Source organism: Lissotriton vulgaris, chromosome 5 (assembly GCF_964263255.1).
Source record: "Lissotriton vulgaris chromosome 5, aLisVul1.2, whole genome shotgun sequence".
Lineage (NCBI taxonomy): Eukaryota > Metazoa > Chordata > Amphibia > Caudata > Salamandridae > Lissotriton > Lissotriton vulgaris.
Genome location: NC_141693.1, coordinates 1,544,119,479 through 1,544,140,706, shown reverse-complemented (window position 1 = coordinate 1,544,140,706; position 21,228 = coordinate 1,544,119,479).

Genomic DNA, 21,228 nt, shown 5'->3' with positions numbered 1-21,228 from the left:
CAGATGGCCGGGATCGAAAGTGCTTCACACCCCGAGCCTTCGTGGTAGGGCTCCTGCCTGCCTGTGTGTGTGTCCGCGGATGGGAAAGACCGTCCGCTATCGTAATGTACTCCAGGCTTAACGGGTCACCCGTAACATAGCCAGGCCGCTGGGGCCGATTATGATGGAGGGAGGGAAAGACCGTCCGCGGCCAAATATGCTGGTTATCCACCGAGGGGGGGGTTTATGGGCCTCTTTGGGTTTATGTTAAGTTAGCATGGCTTATTTGAAGTTTAAACACCATTTTTCCCTTTTGCTGCTTTTGCACACAACACTGCTTAGCTGTTTTTGCTGACTTAGCTTGGGTGAAGCTCTATACATGGGAAAAGGGTTGTTTTTCGACATCTCTAGACATACATCATATCCCCAGTCTGTAGTGTGAGTGCTAGGCCACCAAGGTTATCATAGCGCAAGCCTGTTTATTGGCATGTCCGTGTAACACATTCTAGACACAACAATTTGACAGCTGCAAGCCGAGTAGGATTCTGACGCCTTCATCATAGAACACTTGCCAGAATTGCACACACTTGGAAGATTCCAGGCATGCAGAGAGCCTAGCCGATCCTGATGTAATTTACACTTACTGAGCGGGCAGGTAAATGGGGTCTCCCTAAGCTAACTCCAGAGACCTTCTAAAGTTTTATAATACATAGTTCCTAGATAGAGAGGGTGTTTTAAATAGGCGTTTTTATCACCTGTTTCCACTATCATTTTAACATGATTCCTCCTTTTGTATTTTATAGAATTGTAACCATGCTGTCCATATTATTATTATGCTGATGTTGCTGATGTTGATTAAAATACTGCGCTTGAGATCACGTCCTTAAAATAAGCATTTTAATCTTACGGTGTCTCTATTTTACTCCTATTGTGGACTGGTATGAGCGTATAACAAAAGAGTGTTCTCACTTCCCACTATTCCTGAGATGGTTCTAGGTCACATGTTCTAGGTTGTCTAATCAGTGGTTTCTTTGCTATAGGAGCTAATGTGACACAGATTGCTAGTTTGGTAGGGGATTTTGGTTACTAAGGTGAGTTTTGGCACACCCTAATTCACTGAGGTCCTAAGTCTCTGTGCAAAGTTCTGTGTTTGCGCAGAATCCCTGTTACATGGCGCCCCCAACGAGTGTGGTCTTATTGTGAGACACTTGAGTAGTGCTTCTATTAGTCTACAACCCCATCACTATCGTTTCCGGTTGGCGGTGGTGATAGATAAAAACCTACCTATATTTACATAGGTTCTTTCAAGCTTGATATTTCTCAAAGGTTTCTTCTTTGAATTACAACCCAGTTGTGCAGTTTAGTATTGTCTAGTGCTTCTCTATTGCTGTTTCAATATGGCTGCGGTTGATATCCTGGCTTTTTTTAGCTGTGCCTAATAATTTGCAGGAATACCTTGTTTCTCTTGAGGAACAGGCGGTGGTTTTTGTAGTCTCTGCTGACGTGGCATACCCGTTTGAGTTATATTACTCATGTGTCACATTTCCCGCAGTGGATCCTGTTTCTGGTGTTTATCACTTGTATACCCCCGCTGATGCTCCTGCAGTGTACGCTCCATATCGAACATTAGGAATTCCGATTTCTGTTTGGCAGCATGCCGTTTGGTTTAATGGCGCCCTCCCACACGTTACAGCGTTCAGACAAGGACCGTTGTCCATTTGCAGGCGCTACTTGGCCTGTGTTGGCTGCTTACACTCCGCATCCCCAGGCGGGTGCTTTGACAGCCATACAACTGCGACCCTTGGATGCTTCTTCAGTAGCAGTTATCAGGGGTCTAGTTCACTACATTACTCGCAACCTCCCGGGTGGGGCACCGGCTGGTGCAACACATCCAGTTGGCAGTGGCAGACTTAAACTTAGTCCCGTCATGGCTAAAGCGGTCATGGGCAAGCGTCCCCAGGATAAGGAAGAAATGCCTTTTTGGCTTACCGAGAAATTTGACCAACTGGAAGCAGTGTTCCCAAATACGAGTCCTGTTGAGAAACACAGGATTCTCACCGTGAGTTTGCAGAAAGACTTAGTGCCTGACGTAACTGAGTGTACAACTTGAGGGGTGATTTTTGTAGCAGTCTACACTCAGTGCTTTGGCACCCCGTCAATGACTGTTTTGCCCACTGTGATCAAGCGAGTTCAGGATGAGCACGGGCCGGAGGCAGCAGTGGAGTTGGGAATGCGCCTCGTGGAAGCTTTTGATATGATACGTGATCTCGTCCTTGCAAATGTCAAGGGGGATGCTGTAAGTTTCCAAGTTTCTAATGCTCTGCGCGAGGTGCCAGAGGCCGACAAACCCCGTCAGGTGCCGAAAATTATTACGGAGGCTTATGAGACCGTGGGCCATAATAGTTTAGGTGTTAAGCCTTTCGCGAACAAAGAAAAGCAACAGCAAGCTCAGCAAGGGTCATCTGATAAGGATGACTTCCCGAAAGTTCAGAAACACATTAGGAGTGAGAACAAAAAGCAGGGAAAGCAGCAGCAGCAGAAATAGGGTTCCCGTCACGCTTCGCCTACACCTGCCCCTGTTGAGCGTAAATATGATTTGTGCGACCGCAGTACTATTAAGTGGCCTGATAGGTTTCAGGTTCCTGAGCAATGTTTTCCTCGCTCTTTGCAGGAAACATCGGTAACAACACCGGTTGAGGAGGCGGCGGCAGAGGTCAAGGTGCCCAACAAAGCCATGAGCAGCCTCGTAAGGCTGACGGAAAAGGCAAGCTGGATGAGACACCGCGTCAGAGACCCCAGTCTTAGAAGAAGAAAGTTGCTGCTGTAACAGCAAGATATGCCACAGATAGTGAAAACGCAGCTTCCGAATCTGACATTGGCTCTGACCCTGCTGGACAGCGTGGCGGAGATTACCATCATTCGAGAGGCGCTGTGTCCACTATTGAAGGTGAAAGCGACTGACACCTTCGTTGTTGTTGAGACAGCAGACACCAGAGTGGCTCCCCCTGAAAGACTTTATGACATAGTCCTTGTGATTGAAGGAGACATAGAACGTACCATAAAAGGGTTTTTGGGGGAAAATCTAATAATTTGACGTTTTACGGACTTTGGCTATAAATTCAACTTTGCAAAATCACACATTGCAGAATACACAGTGTTGTTCCGGGATATGAGCTCAACAATGAAGGTAGAGGCTTGGCTCCTCACTTCTTGGAGAAATGCGCTCTTCTGCGCGCTCCCACAACTCTGAAAAAACTACAATCCTTACTGTGCTTTTTGAATTTCGGCCGTACATACATTCCGGAATATGCCCAGCGTATCAAACTGCTTTATGCGTTGATACAACCTACTTTCCCCAAATTGTGCTAGCTGCCAGAACATTCAGCCGTCTTGCAAACTTCGCAGGCTGACCTACTTGAAACTAACTTCTTGTTGACTTGTGATAACCACACGATCCTGGTGATAAGAATCGTGGCAGTGGGTTTCACGTACCTAACTTTTAATGAGGGAGACACAGTTCCTATTGCTTATCTGCACACTTTGGCGGAGTTGCGGTTTTCCACTGTGGAAAAACTTTAGACAGCGGTGCAAATGGCGATTCTTAAGGAAAGTGCACTGTCGCAGGGAAAACGCTTTGTGGTTGTTACTCTGTATCCTGCCTTGGAGGCAGTGACGAAGGCCAGTGTACCAAATTCCAAGGCTTTGCACCCTCAGTGGAAACAATGGGCTATACCCTTGACATCCTCGGATGTAACGTTCGTTTTCGATTCCTCTTTGCAGACTCAGGAGTTTTTGCAGTATGAGTTTGTTCATCCTTCTCCACAGACTATGCGACCACTGGAGGATTTTCGTTGTATCATTTACACTGATGGAAGTGCTCAAGCTGCTACGGTTTCAAGACACGTGTATTCCGCGGCCTGTGCAATTGTGGATGGTACAATGGTGGATTGTGAATTCAAGTCCGATTTTGTGCATACACAGACATTAGGGGACTGTACCGCCCAGTTAGCAGAACTACGTGCTCGGATGCTTGCATTGGAGTACGCGGACCCCAGTGTGACTACTCTTATTGTGAGTGATTCCTACTACTGTGTACAGTCTTTCAATGACAATCTACCCTTTTGGACTGAAAATAATTATCTTGACTCCAAAGGTCCAAAGGTTGCACAATAAAACATAAAATGATCTGGGTTTGAGTGGCAGAACTTAAAGAACGTCTCCCACTCGTTTTTGTAATTCATACTCTGGGTCATCAGCGGGTGGGAGTTCACGCTGTTGGCAACTGTCTTGCAGGTAAATCTGCAAAGACAGCAGTAGCAACATTTGCAGTGGCAGCGGTTACACGTTCCAAAAGTAAGATTGATGATGACAACTTGGCAGCTATTGCCGCGATTGAGAAGGGAGGTAATTATACTAAGGGTTTCCCTTCAAAGTACACTTATCACTCAAGTCCCGATAAAGTTCCTTATGTGAGAATTAATGAGGTTGGTGACAGACTGATTCCCAACGCGGACCGCAGACAGGCTTTGATTACAGCAGCCCATGTGGGGATGGCTTCGGCGCATGCCGGCGTGTCAGCTACTGTATCTCTCCTTCAACAATGCTACTGGTGGCGGGGTTTGTACAAACAGACACGTGATTTTGTCCTTCAATGTGGCATTTGTCAGCAAATTAAGCCTTCTTCTGCTGCACGCTGGCCCCAGACTGAGGTTCTACGATTTCTTATTTCGTCCGTATCTAGCCGCCATTTTGTGTCCTGCCGCAATTTTGTGTTGCCCTCACTCAGGCAGCACGGCAAACAATGTGTTTTTGCGTTTCCAGCTGCTACGTGTCCTTTCAGTTAAAAGGTAACTCCATTGCCCTTGTTCAGGAAAACCAATGTCAGGGTCTGGCTGACTTCGTTAATCCATGTCTGGCTCGATTGATCCCTGTCTCGGCCGACTATTTGTCCTCTCCTATTCTTTCCTTATACTATCTTATCCGACTGGCCTTCGTTATTCTTTCCTTGTATACTCCTATTACACAACTATCATTTGAGGCACACAAATACGTCCTGCCACCTGCAAGAAGGGATTGTTAACGCCATCACTGATTAATTTGTTGGGAGGAGTAGCACACGGGGTCTGAGAGAGGGGCGTATTTGAGACACCTGATAGCTTGTTTTTCAACTTTTCTCATTGGTTCGTTTTGTATGTATAAGGAGTGAGATGCTGTAAATATGTTGCTATAAAAGACTGTGCGCCACGGATTGAAGTGGCAGTCTCCTTAGAATCCACCTTGTGTGTAACTTCTGGGACAACTGTGCTTAGCTGCAGCTAATAAACCTGGCTTCCACGCTCAACAGAGTGTCGAGTGTCTCGGTTTTATACAAGGTACAAACAAAGTGGTCCCAGAACAAAGTCAAGGATAATATGAACCATTCATTTAAATAATTTGTATCAAACTATAGGAGTACGGCTACATTGTTATTTATTCACAATGTGCACACATATTCAATTGCATAGTGTCATACAGACAGTAATTCAATTTAAACACAGTCAGTGCCCCAAAAGGAAAAGGGAAGGGGAAGTGAAAGTGTGGGAGGAAGTGTCAGGAAAGAAATTGTGACTTTTAGAAATGATCAGTCAATGATATTCATTAAACATAACAATCAATTACATTGGAAAAATAAATTTTTTATTGTGAACTCTCCTGATCCACAGGCACCATGTAAGTCGAGTGCACTCTACTTGACCACTTGTTTTTTAACTCTTAAGTGTAGATACCTTATTCCTCTATTCTCCCTTTCCCTACAGACATTGGATGTGTACCGCTTATATGAGATTGCATTACCATGTACTGATTATTCCATACCACATGGTAAATACCCTGTTACCAGTTCTGTGATTATAAACATTTGGATCACGAGAAGACCATTTTTCTTATTCTTCCATACTATGTTATCCCCACTAGGTAAAAAGCCCCTATCCGTCCTGATGAAGATCCTATAGCAAGGCGCCAGCATCTGCCTGCACTCAGCACTGGGTCGAAATGTTGACAGCCTTCTACCTGTCAGCTTCCTCCCGCATATATCATTAATTGATAACATCTTTAGAAGCATGACATATTCTATGTTCAATATTTGGAAATATTAATTTAAAATCTTTTCCCAATGTAATTGATTGTTATGTTTAATGAATATCATTGACTGATCATTTCTAAAAGTCACAATTTCTTTCCTGACACGTCAGAAGAACGTCAATTCGAGTGATTGATGGAACTTTGGCTCCCCACTCGTCTTCGCGCATCATGAAGAGGGACCAGACTTATGTTAATATAACTGCTTGGCCAGTTTTAGACGGGATTGTATGGGATGCTGTGAAGTTCTAGATTCATGGTCCAACAGAGGTTATTAATGTTCCCAATGTACTCCGTGTTTCTAAGGGGTGCGGTTAAACAGAATATTCGCTCTGATGATTGGGATGTTAAAGCGGTTGAAGCTTTATTTACTGATTTGAAATATTATGCTGCCTTCGATGTTAAAGGTTTATACTCATGGTGATTTGTATTGCTACCAACATTTTGACAATCACTTTCTGCATAAGACTAGCACAATCAGGAGCATAGTTAGTTTCACACAGTGGGAACTTTGTCCCGAACCAGTGGAAGGCAGCTCCAAAACGTTTTTGAAAAAGTTTTCCTATTTTACTGATTTTAATCAATCCAACCTTAATGCATTTTATTTTAAATTGCCTGGAGAGTCATTTTCCAAGGTTAGACTTACCCACAACAAATTACTTTATTTGAAGTCCTTTATTGACCAATTGGCTGTTCGGGGCAATTAACTGTGGAGAGATACTTTTGATCTTCAATCTGTTTGGGGTTCTATAAGCTGGCAAGTGCAAGGCACTGAGGCTTTGCATTGTGCTTGTCTCATCCCGAACCATATGCTGTTTCTGAATGACACTATTTCACAGACGACATGCTTTGGATTGATTACTTCTCAAAAATTGAATACTCCTTCCTTTCCTGATTTGGGTGCATATCCTGATTGGAATAATTTTACTAGTACACCCCTAAGTGAAATACAGGCATTGCTTAGTAATTCCTCTTTTAATGTTTCCAGCATTAATCCAGAGGGCTGGTTGCTATGGCAAAAAAGTGCAGATTCCTGCCAGCACCGCTTTCTGGGTCTGACCCCTGGCTACACCTAGGTTAGAGTTGATCCTCGTTTTCTAACTCACCATTCAGTAACCACCTATTCTCTTGGCAAGTTGTGCCAGAGTTGGCTCAGACATTCATCCTTGGCATCTGTCAAGTCGCATTTGTCCAAACTCACTGACTCTGTCAATTTAAATGATTTTGTTAAGGGCCCTGCGGGTGGCAGATTGAAAATATGGATATATGCTGCTTACAATGAAGTTTGGAAACTGTCTCAGATGATTGAAGCTGCTTCTAGGCTTAGAGCTATAGATCAAGCGAATTTAGAAAAAGTGCTAGCCGTGGTAGACAATAGCATTAACAAACTTTCTTCCCGAATTTACACTTTGGAATAATATTGTGTCGTCTGTGGTCGATATTGTACAAGAGGATGTTGCAGTGTTGTATCATGGGCAAAATCAATTGCGTTCTGTCATGCAGTTTGCATGGACTTTGCAAACACTTAAGAATGGTTGCGTTCCATGGGATTACATGAACACGAGCTTGTTATTTCTGCCTTTTAATTTGACTTTGAAACAGCAATTTATCTCAATGAAAGATGCCACTTTTTCCCTGGTGCAGATTGAAAAATTAGAACCATTGCCGTTTTCTGTAGCAGAGAAAAATGTGTCTGTTTGGCTCATTCACAGGTTAATAACCTTACAGTTCCCTCTTTTTAAATTCGCGAATTGCATTAAACACTATGCTATAGGCAGATTTGAGCCCCCAAGTGGAGCATTCCTTCATGAAGTTTGGAAACTCCCATTCACTTACAGATGTTTAAGGGATGGTAAGGAACTGTTTTTAAATGGTGAAGATTGGGTCTCGATCATTCATTGACATGCATAAATCTTCAATTGCACAGCTCATGTAATGTACTTGCACCAAATTTAGTGTTTGTTTTAAAAGGCACCCCAGTCCTGGCCATTACTCCAACATTCACACTGCTTGCTAATGGTAGTTATTTGTTACTAAATAACGAGGAGTGCTGTCGGTTAGCCACCGGTATTGCTTACATTGTTACCGTTTCCCAGCGTGTTACTTGTTGCAAGAATGTGCTGTTTTACTCCTCAGCATGGCAGTCTTGATGCTTCCATCTGGTCCTCGATTCGGACCTTGAAAGCAGAGTTTAACAAGATGAGCAGAATAAGAGCTCTATTGTCCCAAAGGTAGGCCATTTAGACATCTCGCCGCAAGATTTTAGAATGGACTCCCTATCCATATGCGAAAAATTGTAGAGCTTCTACCTTTCAGGAAAGCGATAAAAACCCACCTTTTCTGCTAATGCACAACTACCTCACTGTGACAGAACTAACACTCTTTACTGACACACTTCTTACAGCAAGCGCCGAGACGCCCCTTGGCTGGGGCAGCTGTACGCGGTACAAGTCCATTTAACATTAACATTAACATTAACATCTGCGCGTGAGACATTCGTCCTTCACGTTGCAAATACTTGTACAGAGGTAATGCTTTAATAAACAGGGACCTGCTTTTGCACTTCGCTGCTTTGATCCACACAATCCTGAATGCCTCGTCGACTACTGGCTTGGCTTATTTTTTTAAAGTAGTATGCTCTAGCCTTGTTACCTCATTTCAGACTATATTCGGTGTGATCTCTGCATTTTTTCATTCGATTTTTTCAAGCTTCTTTGGAGGTTTTCCCTTGCTCCTGGCTTTGGGCACCGGCATTCTGCTATTATTTTGTTTATTGCAAAATGGATGCACTGTATGTACCCCTAGACGTTCAGTCCCGGCTGCTCAACCTGCGTGACAGGATGCTAGAATACTATGGAGCGCTGCCTTTGGCGACTCTAAGCGTAGTGTATGGTTTATCCTTCCGGTTCTCTTTTTTCACTTGCGTGCAGCCTATTTTTCATTGCCTGGATTGTGAATTCAAATGGGTCCGGGATTTGTGACTCGGCAACACGGTGTCTCCTGGTCTGGATTTTGATCTACTAATGAGTCCCATAGTTGCTCATGAAATGACCTGTTCTGGTCCTGGGATTATGGCCTGCGCAGCGGCACATGGGTTCGAGGCAATTGGAACATTTGGACTGCGGCCAATTACTTTCTGGATTGCAGTTATCTTGAAGTATGCCCGAGTTGTCCTCTGATGATGCTAGAGGCTCTGGCGATCGAGGAACATGTATGCTCTTTCCCTTTGCTTGATTGGATGGCTGAAATGTTCACGGATGAGAACAACGACTTCTTGTTGAAAGCAGTTGCAACATTTGATGCTTACACATTGTTGGACTGAAGTATTGCACATTTTTTATAACTTCATAGACATGTGCTGTGCTAGTGAATATTTTTACTTTTTATCTTGCTTTTTCCTTACGAAGCTGAGGTGTTTTCCCATTGATTTGAATATATTTTGGATTTTCACTCCTAAATTTCAAATTCGGCAAACTTTCTGAACTTGGTTCTGTCCTCCTCGAACTTAAACTCTGTGTTCTAGCATGTTTGCCCTGGGTGCTGTGTGTTCCCTGAACATGGGGGTGAGTGTTGTATGGTCTATGGGCCTCTTTTGCGTGTATGTTAAGTTAACATGGCTTATTCAAAGTTTAAACGCCATTTTTTCCCTTTAGCTGCTTATGCACACGACACTGCTTAGCTCTTTTCGCTGACTTAGTTGAATGAAGGTCTATACATGGGAAAAGGTTTTTTTTTTTACATCTCTAGACATACTTTGTATCCCCAGTCTGTACTGTGAGTGCTAAGCTGCCATGGTTATCATAACGCAAGCCTGTTTATTGACTTGTCCATGCAACACATTCTAGACACAACAATTTGGCAGCTGCAAGCCGAGTATGATTCTGACACCTTTACCATTGCACACTTGCCAGAATTGCACACACTTGGAAGATTCCAGGCATGCAGAGAGCCAAGCCGATCCTGATGTAATGTACACTTACCGAGCGGACAGGTAAATGGGGTCCCCCTGAGATAACTCCAGAGACCTTCTATAGTTTTATAATACATAGTTCCTAGATAGGGAGGGTGTTTAAATAGGTGTTCGTATCACCTGTTTGTACTATCATTGTAACATGATTCCTCCTTTTGTATTTTATGGAATTGTAACCATGCTGTCCGTATTAATATTATCCATAAGTATGCTGATGTTGATTAAAATACTGCGCTTGAGATCACATCGTTAAAATAAACATTTTAATCTTACTGTGTCTCTATTTTACTCCTATTGTGGATTGGTATGAGCATATAACAAAAGAGTGTTCTCACTTCCCACTATTCCTGAGATGGTTCTAGGTCGCATGTTCTAGGTCGTCTAATTATAGGTTTCTTTGCTGTGGAAGCTAATGTGACACTGATTGCTAGTCTGGTAGGGGATTTTGGGTACTAAGGTGAGTTTTGGCACACCCTAATTCACTGAGGTCCTAAATCTCTGTGCACAGTTCAGTGTTTGCGCAGAATCCCTGTTACAGGGGAGAATGATTTGGTGCGGCTGACAGGCCTGGCATTGCTGCAGGACATGCAAAGGGACTTGGAGGTTCTGAAGAAAAACCTTCTGGGCACATGTCTAGTGTGGACTGAACTAGTGCCAAGGAGAGTTTGGAGAGGAGCTGCCAATCATGTAGCTATTGACAAGGCGAGGAAAAAACTGAATAGAGCAATGAGGGTTTTTTGCTTACCAAGAAACATTAAGTTGATTGCTCATGGGGGTGTGAGACTGGAAGAGCTGGTCCTATACAGGGATGATGTGGTGCACCTTTCGAGGATGGGTAATGCATATTATATGATGGAGATGAGGGATACAATCAGCAAGCCTTGGAATGAGTCCATCTGGTGTGAGGTTCGAAAGGTGCACCAGGAAGTATGGGGCAGGTAACCCCTGGGGGGGAGGTACACAGGTAAAGGAGGGCGGAGCGCAGGATGCAAGGTGCAGCCGTAGAAAGGCAAGAGAGTATGCTTTAAGAACGTTGTGAAGGTGAGGAGGGATGTATGGGGAACTTTACAGCAGGAGTGGGAGGAGTGAGAGACGAATGGAGAATGGATGAGGGGGGTGGGTTTATTGTTGATTAAAGTTATAGATTTGGATTGTTATGTTTAATAAAAGTTGGTGAGTTTTTGATCACCATGTCCTAATAAATGGTCTTTTACGCTTCAAACTAGCGTGGAGTGTAGTTATTGCGTGATGTCGGGCCCCGGGGAAGCAGGTTCACAGACTGGTCTTCCCTGGGGATATTCGCGCACGGAGGGACATGGTGGGGTGGGAGGTCAAGAGGTGGGGTTGGAGGCAGACCATTTGTGCTTATAAAGGTGCTGGGGAGAGGTTCTGGCCTCTTTCTTAGCACCTCACACCACCGAGTTAGGGAGGGTTTAAGAAAGTAAAAAGTGATCCACCCAGTCACACTACAGTTAATGGGGCAAGGGGTGAGAGTTATACGTGCCAGTTTAGGGCACGCAATACTGCTCCAGGTTCGCGGATCTTTGGAGGGTTGGTGAGTCACGGCCAGGCGGGAAGGTACACAGGTGTAGGAGGCCAGAGCGCAGGATGCAAGGTGCAGCCAAAGAAAAGCAAGAGAAGATGCCTAAGAGGGCTGTGAAGGTGAGAAGGGAACTTTACAGCAGGAATGGGAGGAGTGAGAGTGGAGAGACGGATGGAGAATGGATAAGGGGATGGGTTTATTGTTGATTAAAGTTATAGATTTGGATTGTTATGTTTAAGAAACGTTGGGAAGTTTTTGATAACCATGTCCTAATAAATGGTCTTTTACACTTCAAACCAGCGTGGAGTGTAGTTATTGCGTGAAGAATGTTTGGAGGATAAAAATACAGACCTGTTCATTGATAATCTTATAAGTTATGCCTTTAAACAACTAGTTCAGCAATCCACTCATTCTGCTGGTCATAGATTGGATGGTATTTTTTCTAATCATTCAGATATTAAGATTGATAAACTACTACCTCTGATCTGGACGGATCTTAAAGTTGTACTGTTTAAACTTTACACCCCTACTCCCCTAATTGACCAAACTACAACATGAGTGGTGAGTAATAAGAGGGCATGGAAGAAAATTGGTACAATGAAATTTGATAATTTATTAAAAGACACACTTTCGGTAGTTAATGATGTTCTGGAACAAGTCTCAATGATCGATTCATAGAGTAATGGTACAGAGTCCCAACTAGCCCCCGGAAATAGAGGGATAACATATCAGAAAATGCCCTCTGCCCCATGGTTCTCACAAGATCTTAGGGACCTTAATGTAGGTACCACGAACAGATATAGAGAAGGCAGTATAATCAAGATGATAAACTAAAATATAGAAATGTTATAACGGAGTCTAAAAAGCTGATTAAAAAATATAAAACAAATTATTTCACAGCCAAAGTAAAAGCAGCCAGCAATTACTCAAGGGGATAATTTAGAACAGTGAAAGTCCTCTCTACCTTCGAATATAAATACAAGGTGACATCTAGTCAAAAATGTTGCGATCAAGTGGCTAATTTTTTCTTTCACAAAGTTAACAAAATCTTTCAAGATTTCCAAGGTCAATTTATTGGTCAAAGTCATATTCCAGGTACTTTCAGTGATACTGCTACGTTAAACCAAAATTGCTCTGCCCCTGCCACGATTCTGCTCTTGTTCACTCATCGTAAAGTAGAAAAAAGGGTTTCTCTATTAAAAATGATTAAGTCAGGATCTCTGACTGCTCCCTGTCCCCCGGAGGTACTCTATCCAGTCTCAGATACAGTCGCTGCTCACCTCACGAGTATCATAAATAATATATTGGATTTGGGATATTTCCCGACAACATGGAAGAAAGCATCTATCTTACCCGCGATTAAAAAAGCATTCCTAGACTCCTCCAATGTGAAAAATTATAGGCCTATTTTTCGATTAACATTACCAACAAAAGCATTGGAGAAAGCGATGAATAAAGAGGTTAACTCCTTTTTAGATGCCAGTAATCTTTTTGATTCCACACAACACTGTTTTAGGCCTGGACACAGCACAGAGTCAGCTCTCCTGGCAGCCACAGAAAAGATCAGATCGATTCATGATGCGGGAGAGAATGCGGCATTGATTTTATTAGACCTGTCCGCCATTTCCGATACAGTGGATCACCTTGCATAAATCAATCATATTCAGAAAATAGGCATAAAAGGAGAGGCTCTGAAAGTGATTTCATCCTTTCTTACGAATAGAGAGCAAGTATTGACTCAGAAGTTATACCTCCATTCCTTTTAATCTTCCTTGTGGGATCCCGCATGGGTCCTCCTTAAGTCCAACAAGTTTTAATGTGTACATCTCCCCTCTTATTCAGCTAATTAGAGCACATGGTTTCTCTGTCTATTCTTATGCTGACGACACACAGCTAGTTTATCTAACCCAGAGAAAGTAACCTTGCAGTTCAGCACATGCACTCTCTTAAACTTAACTCAGATTAAAATGGAGGTGTTGACTTTCAGCAACAACAAACAGCACTTTTTGGGAACTCCACCTGGTGGGCATCTAATTTGGATTCACTGCCCACTCAAGCCCAGAAGCTGAGAAAACTAGGTGTCATTTTTGATATCAGATTAAACTTCATAGAACATTCAAACCAGGTGACCTCCTCCTGCTTTTTTACATTAAAATTTTTATAGAAAGATCGTACCATTCTTACTATTAGAATATAGGAAAATAGTAATCATTGTCTTTGTATTACCAAGGAATAGTTATTGTAATGCACAATTTGTAGGATGTAACGTATGTCTTCTTAATAAACTTAAGACTCTGCAAGATGCAGCAGTGAGAGTTCTGTTGGTTACCAAAATTCTGCTCAGTTTCTAAATCCATTAGGGAACTTCATTGGCCTCCAATTAGTGATCGGATCCAGTTCCAAGCCCTTTGTTGGTCGCATAAGGGTTTACATCATGACTGTTCACTCTTTTTGCAGGGAATTTTTCACTGTTACGTTCCCCCACATACTTTAAGATCTAGTACAACTAGCAAAGTACAAATAGCCAGAATAAAGAAAGTTTATCAGGGTGGAAGAAGTTTTTCCTATATGTCAGCAAAATAGTGGAAATTGTTGCTGAATCACCTACGAGCTCCACCAAACCTTTTGAAATTTAGGAAGGATCTAAAAACCCGTTTTTTTTTCCTTGGACCAGTGGGTTGGTACCCCTTTAAAGATGGGTTTCCTTTTGCTTTCAGATTATTGATAATATTTAGAATTCTTGCCATTAGCGCTAAGATGCCCAGTTGTGGGTAAAAATGCACTCTATGAAACTATTTAACATAACATAACTTCTTTGGATGCTTCACACGCTTACATCTTTAAGAACCATGCCTTGGTAAATGCTAAGCAGGGATGTCACGCTAATGATAGTGTAGGGACAGACTTATGCTTTACACCTACGAACCTCCAATGAAGTGGAATGTTCATGTCTGTGCAGTTATTTTCTGTGTTCTGGTTCTTGAACTGATTATTCTGTGCATGTTGCACCACCTTAACTTCACCCGTAGGTTTGGCTTTGTATTAGTTCCAATATATTTCTACACCCTCATATTGAGGTGCTTGTATGTCCAACTGTTCTTGGCTTTGTAATAAACTAACTAAACCTAATCGGGAGTCTGTGCTTCTTTGGAGTCATAGTTCATTGGAACTGTAGTTATTGATTGGCTAACAATTTCTCTCCCCCACACGCTTTCATCCTGATAAAAAGAGCAATTGACCAGGGGTTCCAAAGCAGATCTAGGATGTGGAACATGGCTCCTGCTGATGCTTTGGAGTTGTTCAGCCGACCAGGATAATGGGCATGGGGGCTATCTCCACATGACCAGCTCCAGGATCCCTCCAGGCCCTAGATCACCGCCTTCCCCTTCCAAGTACTACGCATCAGGTGTTAGACTGATGCATTTCAGTGTGGTGGTCTGTATCACCGTACAGAAATGCGAAGTCATGCATAATAGCGCCAAGTAATCATGCACTTGACCAATACTGCCGGATGACTGAAATGAAAGCTAGCTGATGTGGTCTGAGGGGCAGCGCGTAGTGCGCGCATCTTCCAGCAGGCTTGGGGGCGAGTCTGCAGCTATAAGCTGCTACAATGTAATAGATTCACCAGATACACGCCACAGCATCATTAATGTCTATAAGTTCAGGAGAGATGCCGAGGTGCAAGTGGGAGTGATGGCTGCAGTTTGAATAAACTGGTGGCTACAGGAAGTGGCAGCGGCAGTGGTGGAGTTCTGGACTTTTTGGTACTGTCCAGAGGTGTCAGGGACAACACCCGAAGACCCCTGAGTTCTACCTGTCTCGGTGCACAAATAAACAGAAACACGGGCTTCTCGATGGTGGCGTCAAAGACCAAAGGTTTATTACTGCAGGGACACAGAAGTCACAGAAACTACACACAGGCAGATTCTAGGAGCCTGTTCGATCTATACAAAGTGGGTTGCTCCGTAAATACAAAATTTTTAGCTTGGGGCAACATTCTTCACATGCTAGTACATTTCTAAACCTTCATGTCCTAAACAATAAATATTTGGCGTTACACAAGAATCGTCAACAATATCTGATGTCAAAACATTACGAACGAGGGGTTCCCACTGTTCCATCATAATCCCATGTCAACTTTTCATTCAAGAGCCGGACCGCCTCATCGTAAATTTCGTTACCTCCCCCTAATAAAGGCCCAGAAGGAAAGGAGCAGAGCCAGGTGCAGAAGATAAAAAAGCAGGATAAGAGATGTTTGTGGGTCGTAAATGGGCAAGGCTACCAGCTTCGGCCACCTAATCATGATCAGGCCAACGAACACGAGAACCAGTATAGCAGGACTGGCCTCGGGCAGAGGAGGCAGCTTCTGCCGAGTCATGCGGCCACAGCGTTTCTGTCCTAAGGTGCACGTGTCACTAAAGAGGTGAATCGCCGGCTAAAGCTTACGTGTCCTTAAGTGAAATGGGTTGATCAGAGGTCACTGTGTGTCCATTGACTATGTGAGGGCAAGAATACAAAATGGCTGCCATAATCTAAAATGGATGCCATGGGTAAATCAGAAATGTGTTTATAACAAGAGTGCTCTTGCTCGTAGCATAGCGAAAACACCAGGATATGCTAAATGGATCATTTGCGGTTCACTGGTACCAAAATTATGAGTTTACGACAATGTTGAAAACACGGGTTCAAATCGTCACGGAACCTCAGACCCTCCTTTTGCCCTTACATAGGCAATTACTTAGTCTATGTCAGAGTCTATCTCGATGTTCATTAGGTCAGTGATATGTTGTTGTATCATCATCCTTTCTCGTACCTTGTCTCCAAACACAGGCGGTTTTCGGAAACAGGTCGCAGCACAGAGGCTACACAAAGCGGGACCACATTGGACAATAAGGCAGCACGAGAATAGAAATACTAGGATAATACCAACGACCATCAGAACCTTCCATCCCCACGCTGATAGTAGAGTCCAAAGCCATTCCATTAAGGACCAATTTCCCTTGTCTACATGAATAGATTCGGAAATCTTGTGTAGCTTAGAGATCGCTTCGTATACAGTCGGAGCATTATTGGGTATAAAAACACAGCAGCTCGATTGGATCATTCTGCATACCCCACCTCGATCTGCAAGTATTACGTCAAGAACCATACGATTCTGCAACGTCATGAGACGACCCGCCTGGAGCTCAGCTGTTAAGTTACTAAGGGCACCAGCAGTTTCTGTAATAGTAGATTCAACTACCCGTGTTACCTGACATAGATTACTACTATTGGCCATAGGCCCCCAGAACGGAATGACCCCTTGAAAAAGTCTCCGGCTTCCTGACCAGCGGTATCTTCTTTGCTGAAAACACCTCTTGCTACTCTGGTCTTGTGATAATCTGGGGAAGCAGTGTATGTTGGAGACAATAGTCGAGCAATATAGCATGAACCTGAAAAGTCAGCAGGCAACCATGTATATGCCCTATCCTGACAAATGAAGTAGGTACCCTTAGCAGTAAGAAAGGCAGGGGAAGAGTTAGACTGATACACATAAGTTTCAATGCAGTCACTCTTCCCTAGTTGAGCTCTTGGATTTCTCCCATTACCTTGCAAACAGACTTGACCTCGGTGAGGCACGACCCAAACTGGAGTGGAGCTCTTACGTTTGCTTTCACCCAAACTAATGCGATACTCCGTGGAATTCCAACTCAGATATACTCGTAGTTCATCCCTAGGATAAGATGGGGTGTTATTGACGTCTTTAATCATGTCAATGATTCCCTTGACTAAAGCTTTATTAGCGGAGTTATATTTAGCGGAACGTGGTGGACGCGGGGGATAGGTCTCAAGGGCATAAACAAATATAGTCTGAAAGGCCTGAAATGATCCATTATAGCTAAAAGGCAAGACCAGGTAGGAAATGCCTTTATCCATAGTGTGTGGTATCAGACCACATACCCAGCAGTCTGTTGTGTTAACTACCAGTTGGTGTTGATGCAAGAGCTGTACAAAAGTGTTATTTATGAATTCTGAGCGTCGAGCTTGCTCGTGTTTAGGAAACGGATGAAAGGAATGATAAGAAGCAATAGTAGTGGAAACAGGATCAAGGGGAGGTACTGTAGTTGTTATCGGTGCAAAAATCAGATGGATGCCAAAGACGATTCCACCCACCAACGTTATTAAAACAATCAAAAACGTAATTGCACATTGCAACAGGAAACATTTGTTATGAAGAATCTTGTAGAGTCTATTTCTGCGAACATAAATTACATTCTCTCAGTGCAGCTCAGGAAGCTCCATCTTCTACAACCGCTCGTGACCACTGATGATATGTACGTAGTTGAAAATGCCTCTATCAGCCCTGGGAGTTCCCAGAACTAACAGAAAGACCGACCTTGTGTCTGGCCCCCGCAGACTCAACTAGGCACAAAGCCACGACCCTACGGCTACCCAGACGGCAAGGCAATTAAAACAACAAAATATACATAGAGAAATATAAAATATTAGCAAACTTCCTGGCTGGAGGCAATGTATCAGATCAAAATGATCAAAATATGTAAAATAGGCAGTTTCCTGCTTTATTTGTCCTTAGAATGAGAACGTAGGTTGTATCTCAATTTTCCTGGAGTTGTTTGATCTGGAAATAGTCTATTTTCAGCAGGGGTTGCAATGTTCGAGTTCGCAGATGTCAAAGGTTCGTTTGATGCTGAGGACAAATGTTCAGTGTTCAAAGGAGCAGTTTCAGAAGGGGAGTCAGAGTTCGGTGAATCAGTAATTAGTTCTGCATCGCTGAAAGGAACGTATCTAGGAACTGGTTCGGTTTCAGAGGCACCAATTCCTTTTCTCACCCAGTTATCATAAGGAAGTGGAAGGGGTACACGCTTTGCATGTGTCGCGTGGACCCAATTCTTTCTGCCAGCCACACGTATAGCAGTCCTTGTCGCCAAAAGAACTTGAAATGGTCCGACGAACTTGGGTTGTAGATTTCTGGTCCGTCCAAAGTTCCTGATGACGACTTGGTCGCCGGGCTTCAGCTGATGACCTGGACTTTCCGGTGGCTTTGGCAATGCATCGAAAACCTGTTGGTGAATGAGACTTAATTTAGCAGTCAAGTCAAAAAGGTAATCAATTAGCATTGGGTATTCCAGTTGCTTGAACTCTTTCGGTCTGGGTACCCCCCAAACATTTTCAGGTCGACCGAACACAATCTCATAGGGGCTAAGCCCTACTCGAGAATGTACAGTCGCTCTTGTGGATAACAGGGCCAAAGGTAGTGCATCTGGCCAGGACAAGCCCGTGGAGGCTTGTATCTTGGCCAGATTCAGCTTGAGGGTGCCATTGTAGCCCTCAACTAAACCTGCAGACTGGGGGTGATTCGCACTGTGAAATTTTTGTTTTATCCCTAAGCCTGCACACACACTCTGCATAACTTTCCCTACAAATTCACTTCCATTATCTGACCATACAATCCGTGGCATGCCGAACCTGGGGAAGTATTCTTTTAGGAGAATTTTGGCAGTGGACAAAGCAGTATTGTCTTTGAGTGGATAGGCTTCGATCCACCTTGAAAAAACACAGACTACCACCAGAACGTACTTAATATTGTTACAACGATCCATGTGAATGAAGTCTAACTGAATCACTTCGAAGGGGCAAGAAGGAGGAGCGAAGTGACCAGCTGGTGTGGGGATTCCCTTGCCAGGATTATGCATCAAGCATATCATGCAATTTCTCACCACTCTTTCTGCACACTTACTAATTCCATCATTCTTCCAGACTGGAGCCAACATCTTACAAATCACTTTAGAACCGATGTGCGCTGCTCCATGCGCCATCGTTACTACCGCGAGCACATACGCATCAGGCAACATCCAACGCTGTTGTTCCGTCAAATCAATCCAACATCTATTCGAGTCCAATTTACCCGTTTTCTCTTTCCATTGATGTAAATATATAATTTACCGTCGTAATTTCTATGCAGGTAAGTACTTAATTAATAATAACTCAATCGGAAAGAAAGAAGACAGAGTCCGTGGTGTTAGAGTTCTTAGGGGTTTTATTCCTTAAAAAGGAATGGTCAAGACCAGGATATCATGTTCTTCCCACCGCAGGGGTGGAAGAAGGGATAGAGCAATGTTTTATTGACAATACATAGCTTATATACTTAATTTACATCATAGGAAGTAATAGAGTAGGCGTAACAGCTGAGAGTAGACAAGATAACAGCATCCACGTGCTACTAGTGCGTAATCAGAAGGCGTGGACTAGGCGTAACTGAAGGTGTGTGCTAGAAACGTCACAGATAGGTGTCACAAAGGGGTGGCACTAAGCAGAAAGTTGCAATGTCAGCAGAAATCAGAGGCTTGGATGCGCGCGCAGCTGCATGACGTGTGATTGACGTGAAACTGGAGGGTGCAGGGGGCTTGACATTTGCACTGACGGAAAGAGACAGAAGTCTAGCATGTCAGATCAACTTGTGCTTCTATCATATCTGATATCTGGTGTTTAGGAACTGAGCTATCTGGGCGGAAAGGTCTCTGGGGCAGAAGCTATTCTATACTGACTGTGAGTGCGTGTATAAGCGCCTGGGTGTCTGCATGAGAAGCGTGGGGGCATGGGCCTTCCATGGGAGCATGGTAACAGAGGCTATGAATTACTTGCACGGAGACAGGCCGGCCCTTTGGCTCTGCAGCTGAGGGGGATGTTTACTGAAGCTAGTAGGCAGGAATGTTTTTTCGAGGAGCGGAACAGATAACTCGAAGGTTGTAGTCAGTCTTGGCAGGCAGCAGGCTGAGCTAAGCGTGGTGGGCCGCGCTAGAAGTAAGGCAGAGTTCACGGGTACGGGGGCAGCCTGGGCTGAGGCTTTCAGAGTCAGAAGGAAGGAAAAGGCTCGATGGCAGAGATTCTGGGCCTATTTTGCCAGAGCTGAGAAACATGTAGAGTACACTACAAAAAGACGTTGGCATAGCATACTTAGGAACGGACTATCCAACCCATTCAGGGTGGGTCTGAAAGAGGACATGTTGACGTTGGACGCAAATGTATTTGCGTCTTCATAGCTGGCACAGGAGGGAAGTTACATGCACTTTAACTCGTACATGGAGACGGTGGGGTACACGCTAGGGAACACAACTCAACCAAAATTTATATTTCCTCATTCCCTCCTTGTTCCTTACGGACCCTTCATGATATATCGATCATCATAAATTGATCAGTTTGTTCTTGTAACATAATTTGTTCGTCTCTCTTCCGTTGTCTGTTTGAGAGAAAACTGGAATGTTCAATGCACGATGTGGCACATAGTCCACATATCGCCGGCCCACACTGTAGGCACAGGCAGCAGCTGAATACTATGACAAGGCCAAAGCCTAGGAAGGATAGGATCTTCCATCCCCAAGCAGTTAACGTTGTCCAGAACCAACCGGACCAAGTCCAGGTGCCTGGATTCTGATGTATCTGATTTGCAATTTTATGCAGACGTGTAATAGCTTGATATACGGAAGGCGCGTTTTGTGGAATTAAAACACAGCAACTTGACCCGATGACCTTACAGGCTCCACCTCTATCTGCCAAGATGACGTCAATAACAAGACGATTCTGAAGGACAACAACCCGCATGGCAGATTGCTCCTCT